The sequence below is a fragment of the Sturnus vulgaris genome, chromosome 1 (assembly GCF_052056855.1).
Source record: "Sturnus vulgaris isolate bStuVul1 chromosome 1, bStuVul1.hap1, whole genome shotgun sequence".
Classification (NCBI taxonomy): Eukaryota; Metazoa; Chordata; class Aves; order Passeriformes; family Sturnidae; genus Sturnus; species Sturnus vulgaris.
The window spans coordinates 109,392,320-109,414,845 of record NC_142243.1 but is presented as its reverse complement, the minus strand read 5'-3'; the positions used below and the strand labels follow the sequence as shown (position 1 = coordinate 109,414,845).

The 22,526-nt window shown below is 38.7% G+C and overlaps 1 protein-coding gene across 7 annotated transcripts in view; it reads right to left on the bottom strand.

Moving 5' to 3' along the window:
• GREB1L (GREB1 like retinoic acid receptor coactivator) overlaps window positions 1-22,526 on the bottom strand; it is a 130,428-nt gene that overhangs the window by 60,528 nt on the left and 47,374 nt on the right. For 6 of the 7 annotated variants that reach the window (XM_088173845.1, XM_088173846.1, XM_088173843.1 and 3 more), the window contains one exon: window positions 14,223-14,326. The exons of the other annotated variant lie outside the window; for it this stretch is intronic. The gene's annotated coding sequence lies outside the window, so the exon portion shown is untranslated. The remainder of the gene's footprint in view (window positions 1-14,222; window positions 14,327-22,526) is intronic. 7 annotated transcript variants of the gene reach the window in all.

Sequence of the window (22,526 nt, the reverse complement as noted above, 5' to 3'; positions counted from 1 at the left end):
ACTTCACACAAAGACATCCAATAACTTTAAGTTTTGCTCTTGCTCATATTAACTGAAATTACATGGAAGGTCAGTTTCTCTGTCTGTTCAGAATCTCTTCACCTCCTGTCTTCAATGTAATGCTGCGATTTACATGTAATCAGACCTATCCAAGGATCGAATTATACTTTTATAACAAAAGATATACATAAAAAAGAAAGAAATAAATAACTTCTAAACCACAGGCAGCAAATGCAGTGAAATGTCTTCATTTGAAACTATGCTTTACACTCATAGAATGATAACAACCATTTAAATATCTGCTTTAACAATTAATATTTCTGTTTATATCGATGATGAACTTAGGAATTTAATTAAATATTCAAGCACAAACAGACCTGCAGATAATTTTTTTCTCCTTGGATGGCATCACACAGCCCCATAGACTGCTATATTTGTGCACCCAGCACTAGGATGTGGACTCTCAAATTTAAACACTTAGTAACAGGGTGGCCATGACAGGTTTTAAAATGAGCTAAGGGAGACTCACTGAAAAATGAACTTTTCCACTTTTCTAGATCATTATACAAAATTACATTTGTTCCAAAGAAACAGCAATCTAACATTTTCCAATATTCAGAACCCAAGACTGAACTTGGAGAGAAATTTATTTCAACAGACAAAAGTTTTCCCCAGTAAAATCAACAGACACAAAAATATAAAACCTTATAATATTATCTTTGTATTTCCCCTCACTAGATGTCACCTAGCCCTAAAAACAGGGAGAGACCTTGGCCAAGAAGATAAGCTGGCATTTTGAAAACCTACAGTTCACTCCTGCTTTATCACAAGGTTGCTCAAGGTCTTCAGGGCCACCTGTAAAAGGGCAATAATCATGACAGCCACTTCCAGCAGCCTTTGAGGTCTGCTGGTGTAGACAAATACCTAAGAGCTAATTATTACTACACTACTGGATACATAGGTGTGAAACAAATCAAATTATTCACCTCTAACCTGGGAGAGAAGGTCAGTTCCCTGTTCAGAGACTTTATGCAGCTTTGGGAAAATAATTCCCCATCTCTGATTTAGACTGGCTTTTAATAAAATTTGTGGCAACTACACTTCTCTAGCCCAACCAGAGACAATACCAGATACAAAAACATTTCTTAACCTGACATATTCTGCTATTTCAGCAGTGAAATACCTAAGATAAGTAGATTCCTTTTTCCCTTCTATAAGCTTTCATTACATTTGGAAATGGTAGGAAGCGTGTACAAACACACAACTACAAAGTGTGTTAGGGAAAAAGTTACACTGAAGCAGTATTAAGGCTGCAGTAAGCTAAAGCTTGTTAGATGCCTCTGATAAAAAGAATTTATGGGAATCAGCTATGTGACTGAAATAGTGATTTTACATCATCAATGATGATACATCCAGAAATATAAAGTGAAATCACAACAGACGCAAATTTCATGCAATAGAATTTAATTTCTCTGCAATTTATGTCAGTTATGATGTACTTAAGGTAAGATTTCAGGAATGTATCAAATTAAAAGACTTTAGATAAAACACCATGATGAAAATGAATCAATCTTCATGAATCAGAAAATTTGCAATTCTCACAGAACCTGCCTAAAGTCTGTTCATTCTCCATATTTTCTACAGCCTGCCTGTTGTATAAAATCTATGACAACTACTTTAATTTTGATGGGAAGCTATTAATAAAGCATAGGATGCACACAGCAAAAATGCTGGCAAATTTGATTTGCTTCCCTGGCATCTATACAAGGAGACTTGCCTGTGGATGGAGATTGCCACAGATTTACCTGAGAAAGCTGGTTAATGTTACCAGAGGATGTTTCCAGCTTGCCAAGAGGAAACAAGATTGCTGGTGGAAATGCCAAATAAAAAAAAGCTCAGGAAGCACAGCTTGTGTGAGTTCTGGTCCCTGCAGTGTGGAAGCAGAGCAGGAGGAAGGGATGAGGAAGGGATGTGTCAGGGATGTGCTTGTGCAAGATGTGGCAGGCAGAGGTATCAGAGGGCAGTGGCTGCAGGTCCTGCTGGGCTGCAGCTGAGGAAACTGGGAGCCCTGGAGAACAGCATGGGGCAGCTGATTTCCTAACACTGCCCGGGGCCATTAGGGCAGCTGGGCCTCATTTGGAGTTCAATAGAGCTGGGGAGGGGAGAGCAGGGGCTTTTCCTTCTGCAGGGGAGAGGAGGTGCAAGACCCTCCAACGCTGAGCCTGGTTCAGGTTGTGCTATCTTGATCCAGCCTCCCCAAAAGCCAGGAGCACCAATTCAAGGGAGTAACTCCTTAGTGTTTCTGCACTTGATTCTGCTTCTAAATGGCTGGTGCAATTAGGAAATCGTTAGTTTTCCTCTTCACAGTGTAAATGGGAGGCAGCCTCCAGCAAGCACACCTCAGCAGCAGAGGAGACAGGAGGATGTGCTTTAAATGGGCTCAAGTGTGCTGAGGGGGCTTGAGGAGGCAGCAGAGCCTGGAGGAAAAATTAATTGATGGAATTTAAAGGGAGACCAAAAAAAAAAAAAACAAAACACCAAAATCAAAGAACATTTCTCTTATTAAGACATGTATCTGCTGTATCTGCATTTAAATACGACCAAAGCCAACGATTTAACATAACTGAATTAATGCTCATTGTTTAAAAAGTTACCCAAATAATATGTCTATCCAACATTCATATATGAGGTCATTTGGTGAAAATAAAACAAACCAACCCCTCTTGCTTTCTATAGTGAAATTAAAACAAGGTTTTCTTAAAATTCTGCCCATCTGATGCATCGGTGGGCTCAGGAGGATGTGGGAAAGACATTCCATTGTTGAGTTCATTTGAGCTGATTTGACACAGCAACTGAGAGAAAACAGAGCTGGACTTGACTCACGAGCTCCTCCCCGAATTCACAAACTTGTTTTTATGCTTCTAACTCCAGCACATCGGGGCTCACCCTCGTGTCCATTGTTCCACACCCAGCGCAACATGGCACAGAACTCTGCTGGAGCCTACCTGTGTGCACCAAGAGATTTCCAAAGGGCAGGAGGTTTGATGAGAGGGTTAATAATTATTTCCATTTCTACATGCACACTAATTGTAACTAACTCAGCACAGAGCTGGTTAAATTCTCAGCAATGAGCAATCTGCACATCTCTAACTCAGTATTCCAGCCCTCACCTTTCCTATTACCTGCACCACTGAATGGATACCAGTGTAAGCCTTAAGTTGCCTACTTCTCTTGGCAAGCTTTGGAGGTCTGTTTTGAATTGAACTCTACAGAATGTTAGTATGTGCAAAGTGTATGTGTATTTAGCTACTATACTCTTTCCTTCCCCACCACCTTAGCAAGGAAGGAGGTTCAGTTTGGCAACAGTCCTTCTAAGGACTTCCCTTCTACCTCAACAACTTTCCCACTGTACACAGATGAATTTTATTTATTTTCCTTTAAATTTACTATTGGGATTAGAAGACTATCAGAATTTAATAACTTGAAAATTAAATCTGAAAGAAAGCATGAAATAATAGGGGAATTTCCTAAAATTTAGATCACCCCCACCTCCAGGCTCTGTCACTCTCAGCGTTGTTTTTGGAAAAGATTCGGATGCTAAGGCACCACCCAACACATATCCGTTGCTGCTGTGCTCCTTCAAAGCAAATTTCCTAAACCCACTTCAAGTTGTCTTTGCAGTGGCCCATCACTGAACGAGAGGATTAACCATGAGATCTGCTGGAGCGAGAACTGCCTTACACAGAGCTGGAAGGCAGCCCTCACATTTCAGTCTGTCTCCTTACAAAGACACATGAACAAGGCAATCGTGAAATTCCTCTAACCTGACCACAGGTAAAGAAGGATTATTGCTATAGCTTTTAATAAAACAAGTGATATGGGTATTCATTGTGGAAAGCAAAACTACAGCTACCATGAGCTTCTATCAAAGCAGACAGAAATGGAAATAACAAAAGCAAAATTTCAAAGAGAATTGATTTTAGCACTGCATCACTTAACTGTGTGGTGAAAGACTCAGGGAAATTCTAATCACTTTCAAACCCAGAAGCTGAACTTACAAAAAGGCCTTGTCAATTCAAGCAAATAATCTTTTTTTCATGTGGTCACCCAGGTTTCAAAAGATCTGTGCAGAAACATGACATGGGATGTTTGAGAAAAACCAGAGCCCAGGTCCTGCAGTGTATAAGTACAGTAAACACCACCCACTTTTAGATAGAAAAAAAGGTGACTATGCTTCTTTACATTAAAAAAAAAAAAAAAGTCACCTCTGAAAAGTGGATCATTACTCAATAACTCTTGGGAGCCAGAACTGCACGTTGAGTTGAAGGCTCTGCTAGTAAAAATATAATCAGATCATTCAGTACACCAGATACCACATATTTGGCCTCCAGGTGGGTCATGACCCCAGAGACTTTAAAGGAGAGGAACCGAACTGGAGGATGAGGGAGGGGGTGAGTGTTGTTGTTATGGCTTAAAGCAATTTCACAATTACCTGATAGCAAATGATGAATCTGATGCAAACACCCTCCATTAAGTCAGCTCTATCAAGTCCTTACTTTGTGTTTAACCTAATAATGTAATTGTGTTCTCCAAAACACATAATCTAGCTTCTGATCTGACCTACCCCACAGAAAAGTTTCTCTTCAAAGGAAAAGAAAGCAAGTTCCTCCACAAAGGCATTGCCAGGCCCAGCACAGCTTCTGTATCTCAAAGGGTTATCTCAGGAAAAGAGAGACCAGGCATCTATTTGTGCTGCAGAATAACTGAACTGGTTGTTTCAGGTACAGCTAGTGTTTTTGATTGTTTACATCATTCTGAGTCATGTTCTGGGAGTATTATTTTTTACCATTAGAGCATCATTAGGATGTACCCTGAACATGCATACAGCAGGAAGAATGTCAGGCAATAATGACAATAACAAATATATACACTCATTAAAAGTGCAGACTTCAAAGTCAGAAGTCTATGTACAGCATCAGCTGTAGCATTCAGTAGGGAAGATTTATATGTGACTCAAAACAAGATTGTAAGGTGGAGTGGAAGCCTAACTTCACAACCACTGCAAGATCCCTTTTTTCCCACCTCACAGTGTTTTCAAGGTCTTGAGAGTCTCATCCTGTTTTGTCTTCATTAGGGATATTCAAACTCAGCTGTAAAAGAGCTTACAATCTGATGTAGCAAATGATAGATAACTCACTCACAATGTCTTTCAAGAAAAATGAATTATTAGTTTGGATTTAGCCCATTTACAGTGCAGTTTCCTCTCATCTTTAATTTCATTTTATTTTTAAGAAAATGCTGTTTGCATCCAATACCATTTAGAGTCTCATCTTTCAGTCTAATGTTGCCACTACTGTGTAAAAGTAATGGGAAGGATCAAGAACACATATTTTTTCCTGACGAGGTTATTTCTCTTGGTGCTCAATTAATGGTATCTGTACTTGGAGTATTGCATCAGATTATCTGGGGTTTGGACAATTCCTTGGACAGAGACAGGAAAATGCATATGCTACTGAGCAGCCACATGCAGGATGGTGGAAGAGGGCAGCTGTTCCCCCACAACATCAAACAGAAAGCAAATCACAAGTGGTGATATGGAGGATGCTATGCCCTTACTGCTCCATCCCTTCCACCCCAAGACTATTCCTACAGTCCTCAGGAACAGCTCACAAAACAATAAACATACTAAAGATAAAATTAACACCTGGATGCAGGATGGTGTTACTAAGTAGAACTTACATGCGTGAAGCTATCAACTTCAAATCACCCCCAAGTGCTGCAAAAATTAGGTCTGAATTGCATTTTTAGAAGTTCAGTGACCTGGGAGCTTTCAGTTTCACACAATGAACCAGTAGTCATGTAACACTGAGGCTGGCAAAAACCACCAAGAAACAGCAACTTAAACACCATCTCATCTCTTTTACCTAAAGTTTTAAATGTTTCTTTAGTTCTTTTTAACAGAGTTATCCACAGAGCTGTGCGCACAAAGAGCAGTTTACAACCATGATCAAACACAAAATAAACTGAGAGGCACAATGGTACAGAAGTCACTGCAAGCTGGGCTCAAGTCAAGTTTTACAAAATGGCACTGGCTTTACTTTTCTCCAGGTTATGTCTTCCAATCAAGAAAAAAATGCTGCATTCTAGATAGGTTAAACTCATAGTGAGAAGAAAACTGGTGCAGTCGGTGCACCAACACATTCCTCGAGTGAGGACTGAGGTGATTCAAGATTAAGCATGTTCCAAGCTTCATTTGATGCCATTTCCTCAAAAAATAGATGAAGGAAAACTATAAAAGCTTTCAGGAGTTAATTATGTGGATTTAGCCTACTCTAACTGCAAAGCTTTTGGAGTCCTCCTTTCAAATGATGTTATGAAACGAACAGATAAGTGACTGTGGAGATTTTGTAGGGTTTTCTAAATTTGTAGAAGATGGAGCAAATCCTTTTATGCTGCAGGGATCTTTCACAGTATACATAGGAAAAGGAACATTACTATGCATGCTTAACAGAAGGGATACACTTCTCTTTCAACAGAAAAACCTTCAGGTGGGAAAAAATATTATCAACCTACAAATATCGCTTTTGATTTTAAAGTTTAGGTATTATTAAAAGAATTCATTATTTTAAAGGGAGTATGTGCTCACACAGTCGTGGAAGGGATGGCACAAATAAACCACTAATCATTTTGGAAAACCTCAGCCTACTTCCTTAAAACATGCATGCTCATACATAGCTTTCCCCACTTGGAAGACCCACTTATGTCTTCTGTCCTAAATCAACAGGACTCTTAACCACATTATTAATGCCAGTGCAATACAACCAAACCAGCAACAATGTTTAATCCTAGCTATAGGATCAAGGGGTATTTTTGCTGTGTAATTTTGATTTTGCAATTAGTTGCAGATATGAATTACAATTTATTCTTCTAACAACCTGGTCTGTTCACACAGGCAGTTATGTGTCTTAATCACCTCTGTGCCCCGCAAGATCATGGAGCAGATCCTCCTGGAAACTCTGCTAAGGCACATGGAAAATAAGGAGCTGATTGGTGACAGCCAACACAGCTTCACTAAGGACAAATTGTGCCAGAAAATTTGGTAATCTTCTAGAAAGGGGAAGAGTGGTGGGAAGGGATCCCATGTGGAGGGACCTCACAGGCTTGAGAGCGGGTCCCATGAAAACTTCATGAAAATTCTGCACCTGGGCTGGGACAACCCCAGGCATAAATACAGACTGAATAAGGAATGGATTGAGAGCAGCCCTGAGGAGAAAGACCTGGGCATGCTGGTTGACAAGAAGAGCAACATGACCCAGCCATGTGCACTTGCAGCTCAGAAGGCCTTCAGGAGCATCCTGAGCTCCATCAACAGCAGCATGGCCAGCCGGCCAAGGGAGGGGATTCTGCCCCTCCACTCTGGTGAGACCCCACCTGCAGTGCTGCATCCAGCCCTGGGGTCTACATCACACTAAGAATGATGTAAACCTGCTGGAGCAGGTCCAGAGGAGGGCCATGAATATGATTAGAGGACTGGAGCACCTCTTCTGTGAGAAAAGGCTGTGAGAGTTGAGGCTGTTCAGCCTGGAGAAGAGAAAGCTCCAGGCAGACCTCCAGTGCCTAGGAGAAAGCTGGAGAGGCACTTTTGACAAGGGCAAGGAGTGATAGAACAAGGGGAAATGGCTTTAAACGGGAAGAAGATAGATTTACAGTACGTTTTAGGAAGAAATTCTTCACTGTGAGGGTGGTGAGGCACTGGAGTTGGAACTACATGGTCTTGAAGGTCTCTTCCAAATCAACCCATTCTATGATTCTGTGAATTCATTTAGCTACCACTCTTAATAACACAGCAGATACAATTAATACAGTATGTAAGCAAATAACAAAATAAATACTAATTTGTTCCTCAAATAATGTATTCAAAATCAGTAACTGTTCCCAAAGCCAGTTTAATTGAAACTTAGTTATTTCTATATACATTTTATATACATAAGTGTTCAGTCATTCACTAACAACATATATTCTGTTAATACACAGATTTTATTGTAAGTTATTAGCTAACAACTGTATTTGGTAATTACCAATTAAAACAAACTATTCAGAAGCATTAGAAATATAAACTCTATTTACAAAAATCTATAAAGTAAACTATCTTCTCAGATGCACCAGTTAATTTAAAGCTTTGTTTCTAATGCAGATTTAATGTTCATTTCAACAGAACACTGTCTAATATTCCACCATAAAAAAAAATCCATAACTGGGAAGCTCAGTGAATGGTCTTTCTAAATAAACACAAATCTGTGTTTGTCACCAATTTTAATGCTAGTAATTATCACTAATTGCTGACTTTTATGAATTATGTTTTTGTTCGGTTTTTTTTTTTCCAGTTGCTTCTATCCTGAGAAATTGAAAGGCAAAGTCACCAATGTTTCAAAAGAGCCATGTAATGCCATAAAAAGAAGCAGTCACAATGGCATCTCAGCTGGCATTGCTGGTGAAAATGAAAGGGATGATCATCTATTAAGCACTTTAGAACTGGGCACCTGGGAGCTGAGCACTTCACCTACAATCCCAGGCATACTTTCAATGCCTTATCAATTGCTTTTGTGACCAACTCTTCAACACAACTGGACTAACAAAGACCCCTGTATGAAGCTAATGGTATTGAAGTAATTTCCAACCGCTGAGTTTGCTCTGCTTGTTTGTGTTTCATTTTTTTCCTGCAAGTTCTCTCTACACCAGTTCTCCTGATCTGCCTTCAGAACTCAGCACTGTAAGCACATATTCACTTGCTTGGTGTTGCCTGCAATAGGACTGTGCATTATGACTTAGCCAACCCTGAACGTAAATTATTGTAAATCCTTAGGCCACCGAGCTGCAAAATTTTAAGTCTTAAACATCACAGTTTATGCTATTTATTCATTGCAGCAGAAGGTATCATTTGTATAGGAACTTCTGCTCGACATTTTTAAAGGCTGCTCACCAAGATGACACTACTTGATAGGAAAAATATTCACTATTAAGATACAGAAAATAGAAGCAAAAATGTAATCCGTTCTGACACCTCTCAACATCGGATTGTACAACATTAAAAAGAAAATCCTTAATAAAGATCATTTTAGATATGTATATCTACAATAAAAGTGGTTTTCCCCATTTCATTTTCTTTTCTTTTTTGAAGTTTTCTCACGTGGAAGTGCTGCTAAATAGGAGAGGTAAGGCTATTTTTATTGCCAAGCAATATAAACGACTCACTATTCATTTTGCAGAGACATTAATGGTTCTGAAAGTTCTCAGTTCTCAAAACACATACGAACTGACACTAATGAAAATAAAACTCTCGGAATAATAGGCATAATGGTAATACAGATTACATTGGCTCTTAAAACTTTCCGAACAAAGATGACCCAATTCTTCACAAATATCCACTTAATACTTTCTTTTTCCATAGTATTCATCTTATCTGATGCATATTCTGGTTTCTGACAGCTGCAACAGGCTAAAAATAAAGCACTGGAGTAAAACTTTGTTGACTTCATCCTTTCCTTTGCTGAAAGCAAACTTTTTCCCCCCCTGAAGTTGGCAGAGCTGGAGATGTACCATGGCACTTCTTCAAATATGCAACTTGAAAGTAATTTCAGGGTTACCAATTAAAAAAAAAAAAAAAGAAAAAGAAAAAAGAAAAACAAAAAATCTCTACAGCCAGAGTGTGCCTATGACTGCATACTCTGTATCCAAGTGACTCACATGGCATTTCCCCCTTCTTCTTGTGTAATTCTGCCAAAAGCACCATCAAGTTTTGTTCCTCTCTCTCTTCAGACAGATTATATCCCTAATACAGATTTCTAGATTAAGAAATAAAATTTCATCAAGAAGAAATAAAGTCAGCCTTAAGTAATTAAACTAGCCTTCATTAATGCACTTGGATGGAAGGTTAGGTAAGTTGTTGGCTCCTCACATCCTCTGAAAAAGGACTGTTTTTCTCTCTAGAGCCCAGTTTGAAAACAGGCAAGCCTGAACAAGAGTTCTCCTTGGTTTTACAAGGCTTAGTCATTCCTAAAAAGGAACCAGCAAAGGTGGAAACGAGCACCTCTTCTTCCACAGAGGCTTGTGTCAAAATGTTTGTCAAGCTCCCTCAGAGCACGTACCTGCACAGCTCTTCCAAAAGTACCATTTTCAAATAAGTCAAAATGATCATGCTTCTGCTCTTTTGGACTCAAAGTATGTCTTAGAAAGGAACAAACAAGATTTTTCTTATCTGAGGCTCCCATGTAGTCACTAGATAGAGAGGTATATCTAATACATCTAATATTTCTGCAGTCACTTTTAGCCCATGATGCAGAGACAAGAAAAGACCAACACAGCAAAGCCAGCTGCTTTCATGGCCATTTCTATGCAAAAAAACCAACGCTCTGAACGGACAGGAAAACCCTCTAGAGGTCAAAACCACAACAATCAGCTTAAATCCACAAGTAATGTCAATTTAATATCATTCAGACACTTTTTGTAACTTCCTTGCCCGTGGGAAACTGTCCATATTTCTCATAGATAATTTTAGTGGAAATGAACTTCCAAGTGCAGAGTGCTTTGTAGAGTTCTTCCTTTTCCACAACATGTGTTTGTCATGTGTCAAAGCTGACTCTACTTTCTCCCCTCCCCAGAATACCACAAATTCTTCTCTAAAATAAACAAAGTTCTCTCCAGAATCTCCGAAATTACCAGAGGCAACCCTGTTTGAGATCAAAGATGCACATCACTGTTGGTCTGTCTGCAACATCCCTGATTTTAGTTAGGATGAAATTTGCAAGAAACAGGCAAGCAAGAGAACAACACTTGAACACCATATCCAGGGATACGGCTAAAAAAGAAGACTTTTGACATTCTAGCTACCTTGTCTAGATACTTAGGAATCTCAAAAGATATCTGTGGGATAAATGTCCACAAATGGCATTTATACAATGCCATTTAGGTTTGGAAAAAAACGCCTACCTTTATCTTTACTCCAAACAGAAATCCAAAAATTCAAAGCACATACTATTAACACTTAGTCGGAGAAGGAAATAATTTTCAATTTCTAATGCTTATATTGTTCTGTAATGCAACTCATCAGCCACTATGATAAACTAGGGGGGAGGGGCAGCTATGTCTGACATGAAGAAAAAATTATAATAAAATACTTGACTTGTTGGAGGCATTAGATGTACTTCTCTACTTTTCTCCCCAAAATCTTAATGATGTTTACAGGCTGATCTTAATTTATGTGCAACATAAACATGCCAGCACAGGCAATCCTGAAGTGGCTACTATGGTTTAATGAGTCAGCAACACAGAATATTTATAGGTTCTATGCATTCTTGATGGCATGCATATAAAACTTCCAGTAAATCTTGACACTCAAGAAACTAGTGCTCAAAATATTTTTCTGTGACTGTTGCCACAGTAGAATATAAATACTATGCATAAAATCCTCACTGTAGACTAAAATCTGCTTTAAAAAAATAAATAACCCAAACACCTGAGAAATAAACAGCTTAGAAACACAGAACAATTTTCTCCAGTAGACAAGAAAAAAATATAATAAACATCTAAACCTATTTTACATACTCTGAGTAGTTAAATTCTGAAGTTACAAACAAAGTTAAGCATTACAGCTCAAATATGTACTCTTCTAAGCAGTTTAATTATACTGATATAGCACTTAATTCCACATAGATATATATGTAAAATGTGATAGCTATTGTCTGCAGAGATAAAGCTGAAAATAGTCTCAGACCTCTCATTGAATTCCTACAGCAAAAGCCAGACCAATCTCCATTGATAAATAAATCACCTAATCCTTTCTTCATCTGCCATCACCCTATTGCAAAAGCATGAAGCTGAAGCCTAGAAAGTCAAAGCTAAGGCCTGACCTTCCCTCTCTATCCTCTCTGGCTGCTCCCTTGTGTACCCCTCAAACACATGCCATCATTTCCTGATGAGTTTAGAAGGGGTTATCAGGAGAATTTCAGGACATGTGTCAGTTTTGTGGCAACCTGAATGCTATACAAACATCTTCCGTGTTTAATAGGCAATTTGTATTTTAGTAGGTTTATCCATTCCCAACTTTATTTGTTTAAAGGTGCCTTAACCTTGACATAAATCAATGCTAAGCATCTGTATGGAGTACTTCTGAAGAGTTTAAAAATTAAACTCTACAAAGAGCTGCATTTTGCAAGGAGGTTTCAAAATTAAACCAAACCAACTTGTCAACTTCTTTGTTCACTTTCCCCCGACCTTGAAAATTATGCAGGTTTTTTTTTTTTTTTTTCTCTTTTTACAGAGCTCTTCTAAAGATCACGATGAAACACCAGGCTGGTGACTATAAAAATGCCACCACCACTGGCTCCCAAGAACATTTTTCCTCCTAATACAACCACGAGTGTTTGTGTAAGACAGTAGGGCCAGCGAGTCAGAGGCCCTGGGTCGTGCCTTGCAGCAACCCCCCCCCCTTCCAAAGGAAAACAAAAAGCATTGAACCTTTTCTGCCACATGCCCAGTCCTTCCCCCACCACCTCTGTGGTGAAGACAGCCATTATTACATTTCCTTTCGGGTTATTTACAAGGTCTTGGCTCTGACATTGATTTCTTATCTGTTTCTATGACAAATGTTAAGTGTTAATAAGCTGTCCTTTTAAAGAAAGATAATGCTAAACAAATTATAGGAATTAATTACCCCAAGCCTATTCTTTATGTTTTTTCTCATGAGCATTGAAACAAGAACAGTAAAAATTACTCAAGACCAGGAAAAAACCCCACACTTTTTTTTCCAGCCAATTAATAAATGTTAGCATATTAAAGGAAGTTTCACTTTAAGCCAGGCAATGCCCTGAAAATCTAAAGCAAATTTATCAGGGAATATAGAATAACCAGGCAGGCACAGCTCCTTTATGAACAGTTTTTTAAATTATAAGTGAAGAGTTAGTTACTACCTTTTCAGATATTTTGTTCATGGTTTAAATTTTAGGATAAAGTGTGGAAGTTTCAGAAATCTTTTCAGTTACAGAACCATTAAAATGATAAACATTTGGGATCCCAAAGTACACTTCTACTCTAACTGTCCTTTCAGACCTGCATTGACTGCACTATAATAGCTGCCAACATTTGGTAAGGATTAGCCTTTCATTTACACAAAAGCAAGCATTCCTTAGCTAAATCAGCACTTTTTGCCATCAGACTCATAAAACCTTTTCACAACACAGATTTTCAAGAGAATCCTTTAGGGTTTTAGGATGCTGCTCCTTTTACTAAGTAACAAAATACACCCCAGGGTGTCTCATTGACCGCACTCAGCTGTCCTTTGACCTCTGCAATTGTTTAGCCTAACTTCAGGGCCACAGAATCTGCCTCCCCCCCATCAAAAAGGCTAATGTTGCTTCCTCCTAGCACCTGGCGAAGCAAAATCCTAGAGGTTCCCCCCCTCTTCCAGATTTATACCACGTTCCAGATGTTGCCAAGCAGAATGTTCCTGCAGGCAGGTTTTTGGGAGCCCAGAAGGGCCACTCAGAGCCTGGGCTGTGGCCATGACCCCCTTGCTCTGCTCAGGGCTGCCCTTGCCCCCAGGGATACAACAGGTCATAAAGCAGGAATAGATCTTCAGCCTTCTGGGGACACTGGCTATTTAAATGCAACAAGAAACGATGAGAGCCCAATATTGGGTACTGAGGCAAGCCTCCCCCCTCTCAGAAGTCAGGGAAAAAAAGACGTGTGAGAATCTCAGTTGGAAGCACAAATCTATCCCAATCATTACAAAGATCTGCATTCTTCTTCCCATTTGTTTTAAACCCTTTGAGAGGGCAAATAAACAAACAAACATTCACCCTCCAAGTGCATAAAACATATATTTAGCTAGTTGCTTAGGTATTTGCAGAGCCTCTAAGTAAAACAGCAGAAGATTGTCACAGCTTCAAAAGAACTGTCATTAAATAATGAAGTTGACCTCATTGTGGGTATGTAAGAAAAAAATGGAAGCACAAATTAGCCCTCTGCTGAAGGCTTTTTGATTATATGAACTGGATTTCATAGTTTGTTTTTTTTTAAGAACTTGGACATCTTATATGCCTGAAGCAAAAATAAAATCGTTATTTAAAGTCCACACTGCTCCTAAAATGCAGTCAATGGAAATGAAAGCAGAGATGCTGATCACAAACATACAATGTACTGTCTATTAGGAAAGGCAAGTACGGTACCTTCTCAGATTCCTTTTAACCTATTTGAAATGCAGTCATGATTAAAGGATGCAGCTAAGAGTTTGTGAAGCCTTGCTGCAAAGTTGTTTAAAACTCCTGAACACCTGAAAAATAAAAAAGGGAGAAAAAAATCAGAATGACTCATGCCAGCATATCGTTTATAACAAGACAAAAAATACCTTCCTGGTCTAGAGTGAAAAAAGGAGAGCCAATGACTTTAAAAAGCACATTTTTCTTTAGAGAAATATTTGGTTGAAAGTGCTTGGTTGCTTCTCTATATTCTACCAGAAGTACAAACTTAGAATTTGCACATTTTTGGTACTGAAGTCACGATATGACGGATCAAAAATTTATCACATGAATATGATAAAAATAATTGTTGCAGAAACATTTAAAAAAAGATATGATAATGTAGAAGTAATTATTATACTAATTCTAAGGAAACAAACTAAATGGGGGAGCAGTTATCTACCCTGGAGATCGATGCTCAAAATGAAATCAGAATTAGCTGGTTGCTCTTCTACCTGCCTTTCCATGAAAATATTGAAGTGAAATAGAAATTGCATTTTATAAAAGAAAATACACCTGAAATACCCCAAGAAATGGCAAAAAATGGAGTGGCAAGCAGCAAAGAAAAGAATAACTCCTGAAATACCTAGGGCTGTACAGAACACCAATTAACATCAGGAAAAGCTTTAAATTAAGTTATCATTGAGTGGACTTTGACAAGACTCTCTTAGGCAGAAGAACTGGCTTGGTTTCTCAGTAGCAACAGACCATATTTTGCCAAAAGATTTAAAGGAATTTTCCCTGGTGCTCACAAATGGGATTTTAAGGCTTAAAGCTGGGACTACAGGCACAAGCCCTCTGGCAAAACCAGAACGCAGCTGTATACCCAGAATTCAAACTCCAGGTTTTAAAATTAAAGGCCTTAAAGCTTCCTCCCCCTCCTCTCACTTTTAAAAACCGGCCTGTTTAAGAGAGCAGCTGTAACCCTCCCCTCTGGCTCAAGGAAAGGTTTTGGGCAGGGTTTTGGGGTTCTGAAGAAAGGCACTAAACAACTCCATAGCCAGGGACCACGGATGCCGCCCCGCACGGCGCATCCCCGCCACGCTGGCCATGGCTCAGTGCCACGGCATGGAGAGCAGGGATAACACACACACAACTCCTGGCCAAACTGTAGGGCTCTGCACAGACTTCAGCGACTGCAGAATGCCAGTAATCCAATTCCAACAGCTCCTGGCTCTGAAATTGCTATTTTTCAGACACGTGCTGAACATTTCACCTGCTAGTAATGACATTTTTGTATTTTCTTCTAATTACACTCAAAGCTAAGACCTTTGGCCCTAGGCCACAGACCTCTATTCAGGCTGCACACATTCTCTTAAAGGCCCTGAGCCTTTGTTGTCACTCTTGGTCTTTCATCTATTATTTACATCCATTGAGAAGAGAGATACTCCACCATTTGTGAAGCTTTAAAGCTTCTAATCATCTTAATTTCTTCGCCTTTCAACCAGTGCTTCCCCTTATGGACCAATGCCAACAGTGTGACAAAATAATTTTTCAAGCCAAGATCCTCCTGGACCCTTCCCAAACCTTGACACACACTGGGCTGTAAGTGCCTTTTGTCCTTTGCCGGCTGCTTTTGCAAACACAGACCTTTGCTCAGCTTGGGGGTGGGGGGTATGGATCTGCCTGTCACTGCATTTGAGGGAATTTTCTTGGGGTTTGTGTGTTTTTGCACCACCTCCTCCCTGTAAAAAATCGAACTCAATTAGTCCAGCTAAATCAGAGATGCTGTAAGGAACCTTACCTCTTTTAAAAATACTAAGTACCTTCGGAAATACCATCAACTACAAATTTTTAAGTTTCTATTTTTTTCCCAAAAGCTAAACTGCTGATATGCTGCTTTGGTTTTCATAATGTTATGTGCCTACTCAGCACTGACAGATCGTCATACAATATTTAAGACACAGAAAATACTGCTAACCCTTTTCCTGATTATTGGCAACGTTAATTTGTCCTGACCATATGACATAATGTGACAAAAAAAATATTTTTCATTTTATGTTCAGGTCAACTCCTGTTTACCTTCCCTTATTTGCAACCAAAATAGGAAACAAATCAGCAGCATTTTTGCCAAGATGCAGAAGATCTCTTCAGAATTCATCAGCCACCAATCTTCATTACCAAGACCTGTGAGATCTGCTAACACAATCCACATCTTGGTTCTTTCCTCCACCATGGTCTGGCTTACTTTTGATTTTTAACAGTGCTTCCTTGTTGTCTGTCCCCTCTGAAGACCCCCAACCCCCATGTCTTTTCTTATTTTTACCATTTGCTTCAACTAGCAGTTCACTTGAGACTCATCCATCTTACAATGCCTAAAGTGACAGATGCTCTCAGGAATGACCATACTGTTGAGTGAACAAAAGATAACATCACCTCTAGGAACTCGGGGAGAAATACAACTTCAACCCTGAGACACGGTTATCCTGGCAGACACAGCACCATAAACCTCTCAAGTGAAAAAAAAAACCCAACCAACAACTGTGGGGAAAAGGAATCTGACACAATTACAAACCAAAAAGAGTATCCTTTCTATCCTAAGCTGCAGTTTGTGGTGTTGATGACCTTTTTATTTTCTTTTCTTCCCTTGCTATTAATCCATTGAAGAATTTTGTAGAATTTACCTATGATAAAATCAAGAGGAGAAGAGAGAATTGAGAAATTTCACACAAAAATACTGTTTCAGGACCCCTACAGACTTGAATGGAGGAAGAAGGCACTTTGGAACAGTTTCAGTAGAAGGTCACACAAGTCCTTTGCCAAAACACAGACATTACCTTGTTAAAATCTACACATCCTACAGACCAGCTGTTGCCCAGTTAAATTCCACAGGAATTCAGAATCATCGTGCAAGCCTGTGCCCTTGACAAATGCATACTGTAACCAGAGTAAGATTACTTTAATGTCACAGCTGCTTGATAAATCTGTTATCTGCAAGCAACAGCCCCTTAGTGTTTTGACATTTGAACATGCACCACTTAAAAAAAAAATTAAATTAGAATGATAGATTTTCCAGCCAACACCCACCTATCCAGCTACAGAATTATGCCTGTTCCTAAACAAAAATCTGCCCTCAATGCTTGTAAGACTGAACTGAAAACTGCTGATTTGAAATACACCCAAAATTCTCCATCCACTCAGCAGAACGGGACTTGTTGAAGAGTCCTGGGTGGTAGAAAACATTACTTTAAAAAAGGAATAAAAATAATACTAGCTTCTCCCAGTGTCATATTTGCAAAAGTGACACCAAAAATGCTGCAAACCCCTTTTCTGCAGTGAGATACAAAGAATTTCCCTGTCTTTCCCAGGAACTCATGTTCAGTTTTCAAACACTACACAATAACCATCATTGCAGTACACGACACCGAGAACATGTGAGTTTTATGGATGCAAAGTTAGAGTTGTAAAATAAAAGACCAGGATAAGGGGCCTGATAACCAAACATCTCCTGTCCAGTGTAAAGTCAGGGAAAAAATCACAACATAGACTTCTCAAGATCTATTTATTGATTATATTTAGCCATACTTATTAATTTGTGATTAGTTATAATTTTAGGTGCCTGTTCTGATGTAGAATGTTTCTGCTGTGCTCTCATAGCAGAGAAGACCATTACTGGTATATGATTGAAAAAGTTTTATGCAAGGCTCTGCTTTCCACCTCCTATCTCAGCAACTGGCAGGGTTCAAGGCATACTGCAACTACCAAGAAGAAAAGAAATGAGAAAATTGACTCTGAGGGATGTACCAGCACATCCTTCAGTGTCACCATGTCCAGAACAATTTTCTGAAGCTCCTTCCAACCCAAATAAATCAAATAAGCAAATAATGAAGTCTGCACTTAACATTCACACAGGAAAAAGTCTTGAAAAATAGATGCTTTCACCCAAAATACTTGAAGATCTTGGCATCAGATATGGATGAAAAAGCAGGAAACTGGATCCTGCCTTATAAAATCTGTACTCTGCACTCAAATGGGCATCTTAGTAAACAGCCAGCCCTTACACACTTTATCTCCAAATATTTATCACAGTGGAGAGAAGCATTTATAGTTAATATGCAATCCATCTTCTGCATGCTGCTGCTTTTAAACAAGACAAAGTGTGAGGTAAAAGGTCAAAACTACTAGAAAGAGCCTTGAACAAAAACTCTGATACTAGAGCATTTTGCTGGAAGAGACAAGGTGTAAAATAGATTACTGGAGCCAAACTCTGTATGGAATAGGGCAGGCCAAACCTACTGATCCAAACAGCAGTGACCAGTATCAGAACCCTCAGTATTAATGTGCTTGGTAACTCCAGACTGCTTTGAAAATCTCTCATTTAACGAGAGTCACATTTTCCAATTGATGCTGAACATTTTTACATGTACGTATGTAAAATCACTTCTCATTCAATTTAATTTTAACATGGAATGATTGAAAAATTGATAATAAACTTACAGGTAACTTCTGTCATTACCATTAAGTTATTGACACTGAAACATGACCTTGAAATGACAGCTTCATTAATGCAAGTTTTACCAGGGAAGGTTTCAAAAAGCCCTGATTAAATTAACTACTTTTAAACACAATAGGATCAATATGTATGCAGAGAATGTACACCCCCATGGCAAGTTCTGCTTGCTTGATTGATCAAAAACAAAAAAATCCTGTGGCTTTCCAGATCTCAGCTGGTGCCAGAAATCCACATAGAAAAAAAAATCCATCTAAATGAAACTCTGAAAAGGTTTACCCTTCACCAGTCTATTTGCACTTCAAAAACTCCTTAAGTCCTTCAGCTAAACCCCAGGGTTGAACCATTTCAAAAATGAGAGGGGGATGGCCATGATTTATCTTCCTTCTGTGCTGTGGACAGAGCTGTAAAATCTGCCTGCTGGTGTGCCTGTGTGCTACAGGCCTCTTTTCATGAACCTTGGATATTTACCCATTTTAGAAATAACCCTGCTCAATTCCTTACCACCCTTTATTTCCTTCAATCAGACACAAGAACTATTTATAAAGCAAAATTTTGATTTTTGGGCACTGGCATGCAAGCTGATGGAACTGAATCAGCAAAATGGCCAAGCATCTGAAATTAGCATTTTAAAGGAAAATACAGATCATATTCATACCTGTAAGGACTGGCTGTTGCCTTAGTGAATTTGTGCTCAGGGAACACTTGTTTAACAATCTAATTTAAGCCTGTCTCTTATGCTTACTAGTATCAAACCCATTTTTTGCAGTAAGCTCAAATAATTTTCTGTTTGTAGATAATCAATGTGTTAGGTCACCCAGGATGCATTTTCTAGGCTTCTGTACTTCAAGATATATTACCAATAGAAGGAAAATGGAGATTTCACGGGTCACAAACTTCTGTATCACGAGGACCTTCAGTGCTGCTGTCAGCCTAGTAAAACTCAATCGATACACTCTTGCTTTATTTGTCCACTATTAAAACCCCTGCACCTGAATTTCTACAGGGTTATTTTTTTCTGAAGCAAAAATACCAAGTCAACAACTATAGCGACATTCTTGGAACAAAACTTAATGCTGTGATGTATTCAGTTTGTATATTAAAAAACATAAGCACACACCTATAATATAAACATAAATCCTACAGCACTGACCTTGTGGAAGAGCACAAAGCAAGGGCACTGAAATAGGTTTATGTATTTCAACTTTTCTAAAGCTTTCTTCTACTCTTAAGACCCAGTCTTATAAACCACATATCAGTGGCACAACTCTTACCAGTCTAAATTCTTCAGATTTGAGTAAACAGATGGACTTACTCTTAAGGTAAAGAACAATAAGAATAGATTCAATATTAACTATTTTTGCATAGAAAGGGCCCATTCATTTCCAAAATCTTATTCAAATTTTGCTTTTATCACAGTTTTTTCTCTTCCATTCTAAAAGAACAGAAATGGACAAAAAGTACGTTATGAAAATATTTTAAAATTGCACATCCTGCCACAGTAGGTTGAGTCTTAATTAGACTAGAGTGAAGCTTTAAAAACATTGACATTGTGCTTGTTTTTGTGCAAGCCAAATACTAGCCCTAACAAAACTGTAGGACTAATCTGGAAAAAAAAAAAAACCAACCAACCCTAATCACTCTATTAATCCCCACTCAAATCCACAAGGATACTTAAGTAAGAGGTTGTGGATATAAGAAGGAATGGCATCTTACTCAGCATCTGACATGCTACTCAGCTTAACTCCTCAGTCTCAAACTCTCCATCACTCCAGAAAAAGAGCCAAAGATGTTTTAAGAATACATCCTCTTCTGTGCATGTGCTTCTCATATTAAAAACCCCTCTCCAGTACAACTTTTTTTCAAAAACTGTAATAAAATATTTCTTTGACTATTCTTCACTGGCTCACATTTGTAAGACTGTGCTGGGAGTGTTTATAAACTTGCACCTTCTCCTGGTGTGCTTGCAAAAATTTAGGATTCCAGCTGCAACCTCATTAGCAAAACACTTCAACTGCCCTACAGGAGCCAACATTTCCTATTTTAATAGTCAGAGTTCTCGTGAAGGTGAAAGTTTCTCTCTTTTTACCACATCCTCTATTACCAAGAACAAGCTTTGTATAATATGTATTGTAATAAAGAAGTTTTGAGTATTTCTGTAGCCATCTATTTTTTCCATACTTATTTACAGTTCCTGAGAAAACCTCAAATGGACACATTGATCAATAGGATTTGTTACTTCTATTTCAAGCAAAGTGAATATTATCACACCACAGCCAGGTAAACCAACTTTAGAAACTGAAGTCCAAGCAGACAGAAGAAAAACACCATAAAACAGAAAAAAGAATCTGGAAAAACAAAACACCAATAAGATATATCCTGTGGATTCATTAGCAACCAGGGTGGCAGGCTTTCCTCTAATTCCCTTTAAAAGCCCATGACTACCTGCAGAGCCTGGGAGTGCAAATCACATTAGTGGAGCCACCAGATGACCAAAGAAAGCACTGGAGGCCTGGTGAAACCAGTAAACAAAAGGCAGCATTCCAGCTGAATGCCGCTGCTAGAGTCAGCATTGTAAGATGCTTGGATCTGATAACCCAAAAACCAGATTAGCTGCAGGCAACAAAAGAGTAAAATGAGAAACAAAGGGGTCATTTTGACACATGAAGAAATAATTTCCATTAAACCATCTTGAGTTTGCTGTGTAGTTATAAAAACTGCTCCTACTTGAAGTGACATTTGAAGCAATGAAGCTGTGACAGTGCAGTGTCTTGGAAAAGCTCCTGAAATAACACATCCTTGAACACCATATAATTTAAAGAGGCAAACTGGCCTCTCTCTCTTTGAATCTTTATGACATTTTAAAGGTCTAATAATGATTTTTAAATCTGTTGTGCAGATTTCAGTTAGAAGACGTAATGTGTATGGCCAGGCTTGAGGAAAAGATTCATAAGTTTTATCTGTATTTAAAAGTCTCCTGCAGAGAATGCACATACCACAATATCCTCATGTAATTACACAAGAAGACTGCCTTCACTCCCCAGTCCCCATCTCCTGACATATGAGTCTCACTCACTGTCAACACAGGAAAGAATCATATTATATTCCTTATCAGAAGCTTAAAACAGGATTTTTATCCTGAAAAAAACACAGGCATACTATAATCACAGGACCAAACTGCAAAACTCAAACACTAAAATCTGTAAGCATATGTAGACACCAGAGAGAGAGAAGTCAAAACTTTCCAGGGTAAAACTGGAAAATTTGCCACAATTTTGTCTTATACATTTAAGAATTCTATACACTCAAAGCCAAAAGAAGTATTTCTCCACAAGACACTAAATTGTTCTGCTACAAAATATTCACGAGCTGGCAGAAATTTCTGAGGAACACTGTGGCACACAGAGAGCATTTCATCTTGCTAGCTTTGCTCTCTGCATTTCTTGTTGCTAGCACACAATACAGAAACCTGACACACAGAGAGGGAACAAGACTTCCTGGGACACCACGTTTCTTCCCTGGGTTTTGAACACATACAGCAACTAAACCAGTTAGCATCAGCAAGGATGGGAAACACAAGGTACTGTTGTATATCTGGCTCATCTTGAACCCTTATACTGAGGAGATTCAGCCTATCACCATTCAAGAAACTTGTGTTTGTATTTATAGCAATCATCCAGTCTGAATACAAAGATGGATGCAGCTAGTAATCACGTAAAATCATCCACGTTGATGCAGTTGGTCTTTGTACTGCAAAAAGAAAACAACATGCTTGGTAGTCATAA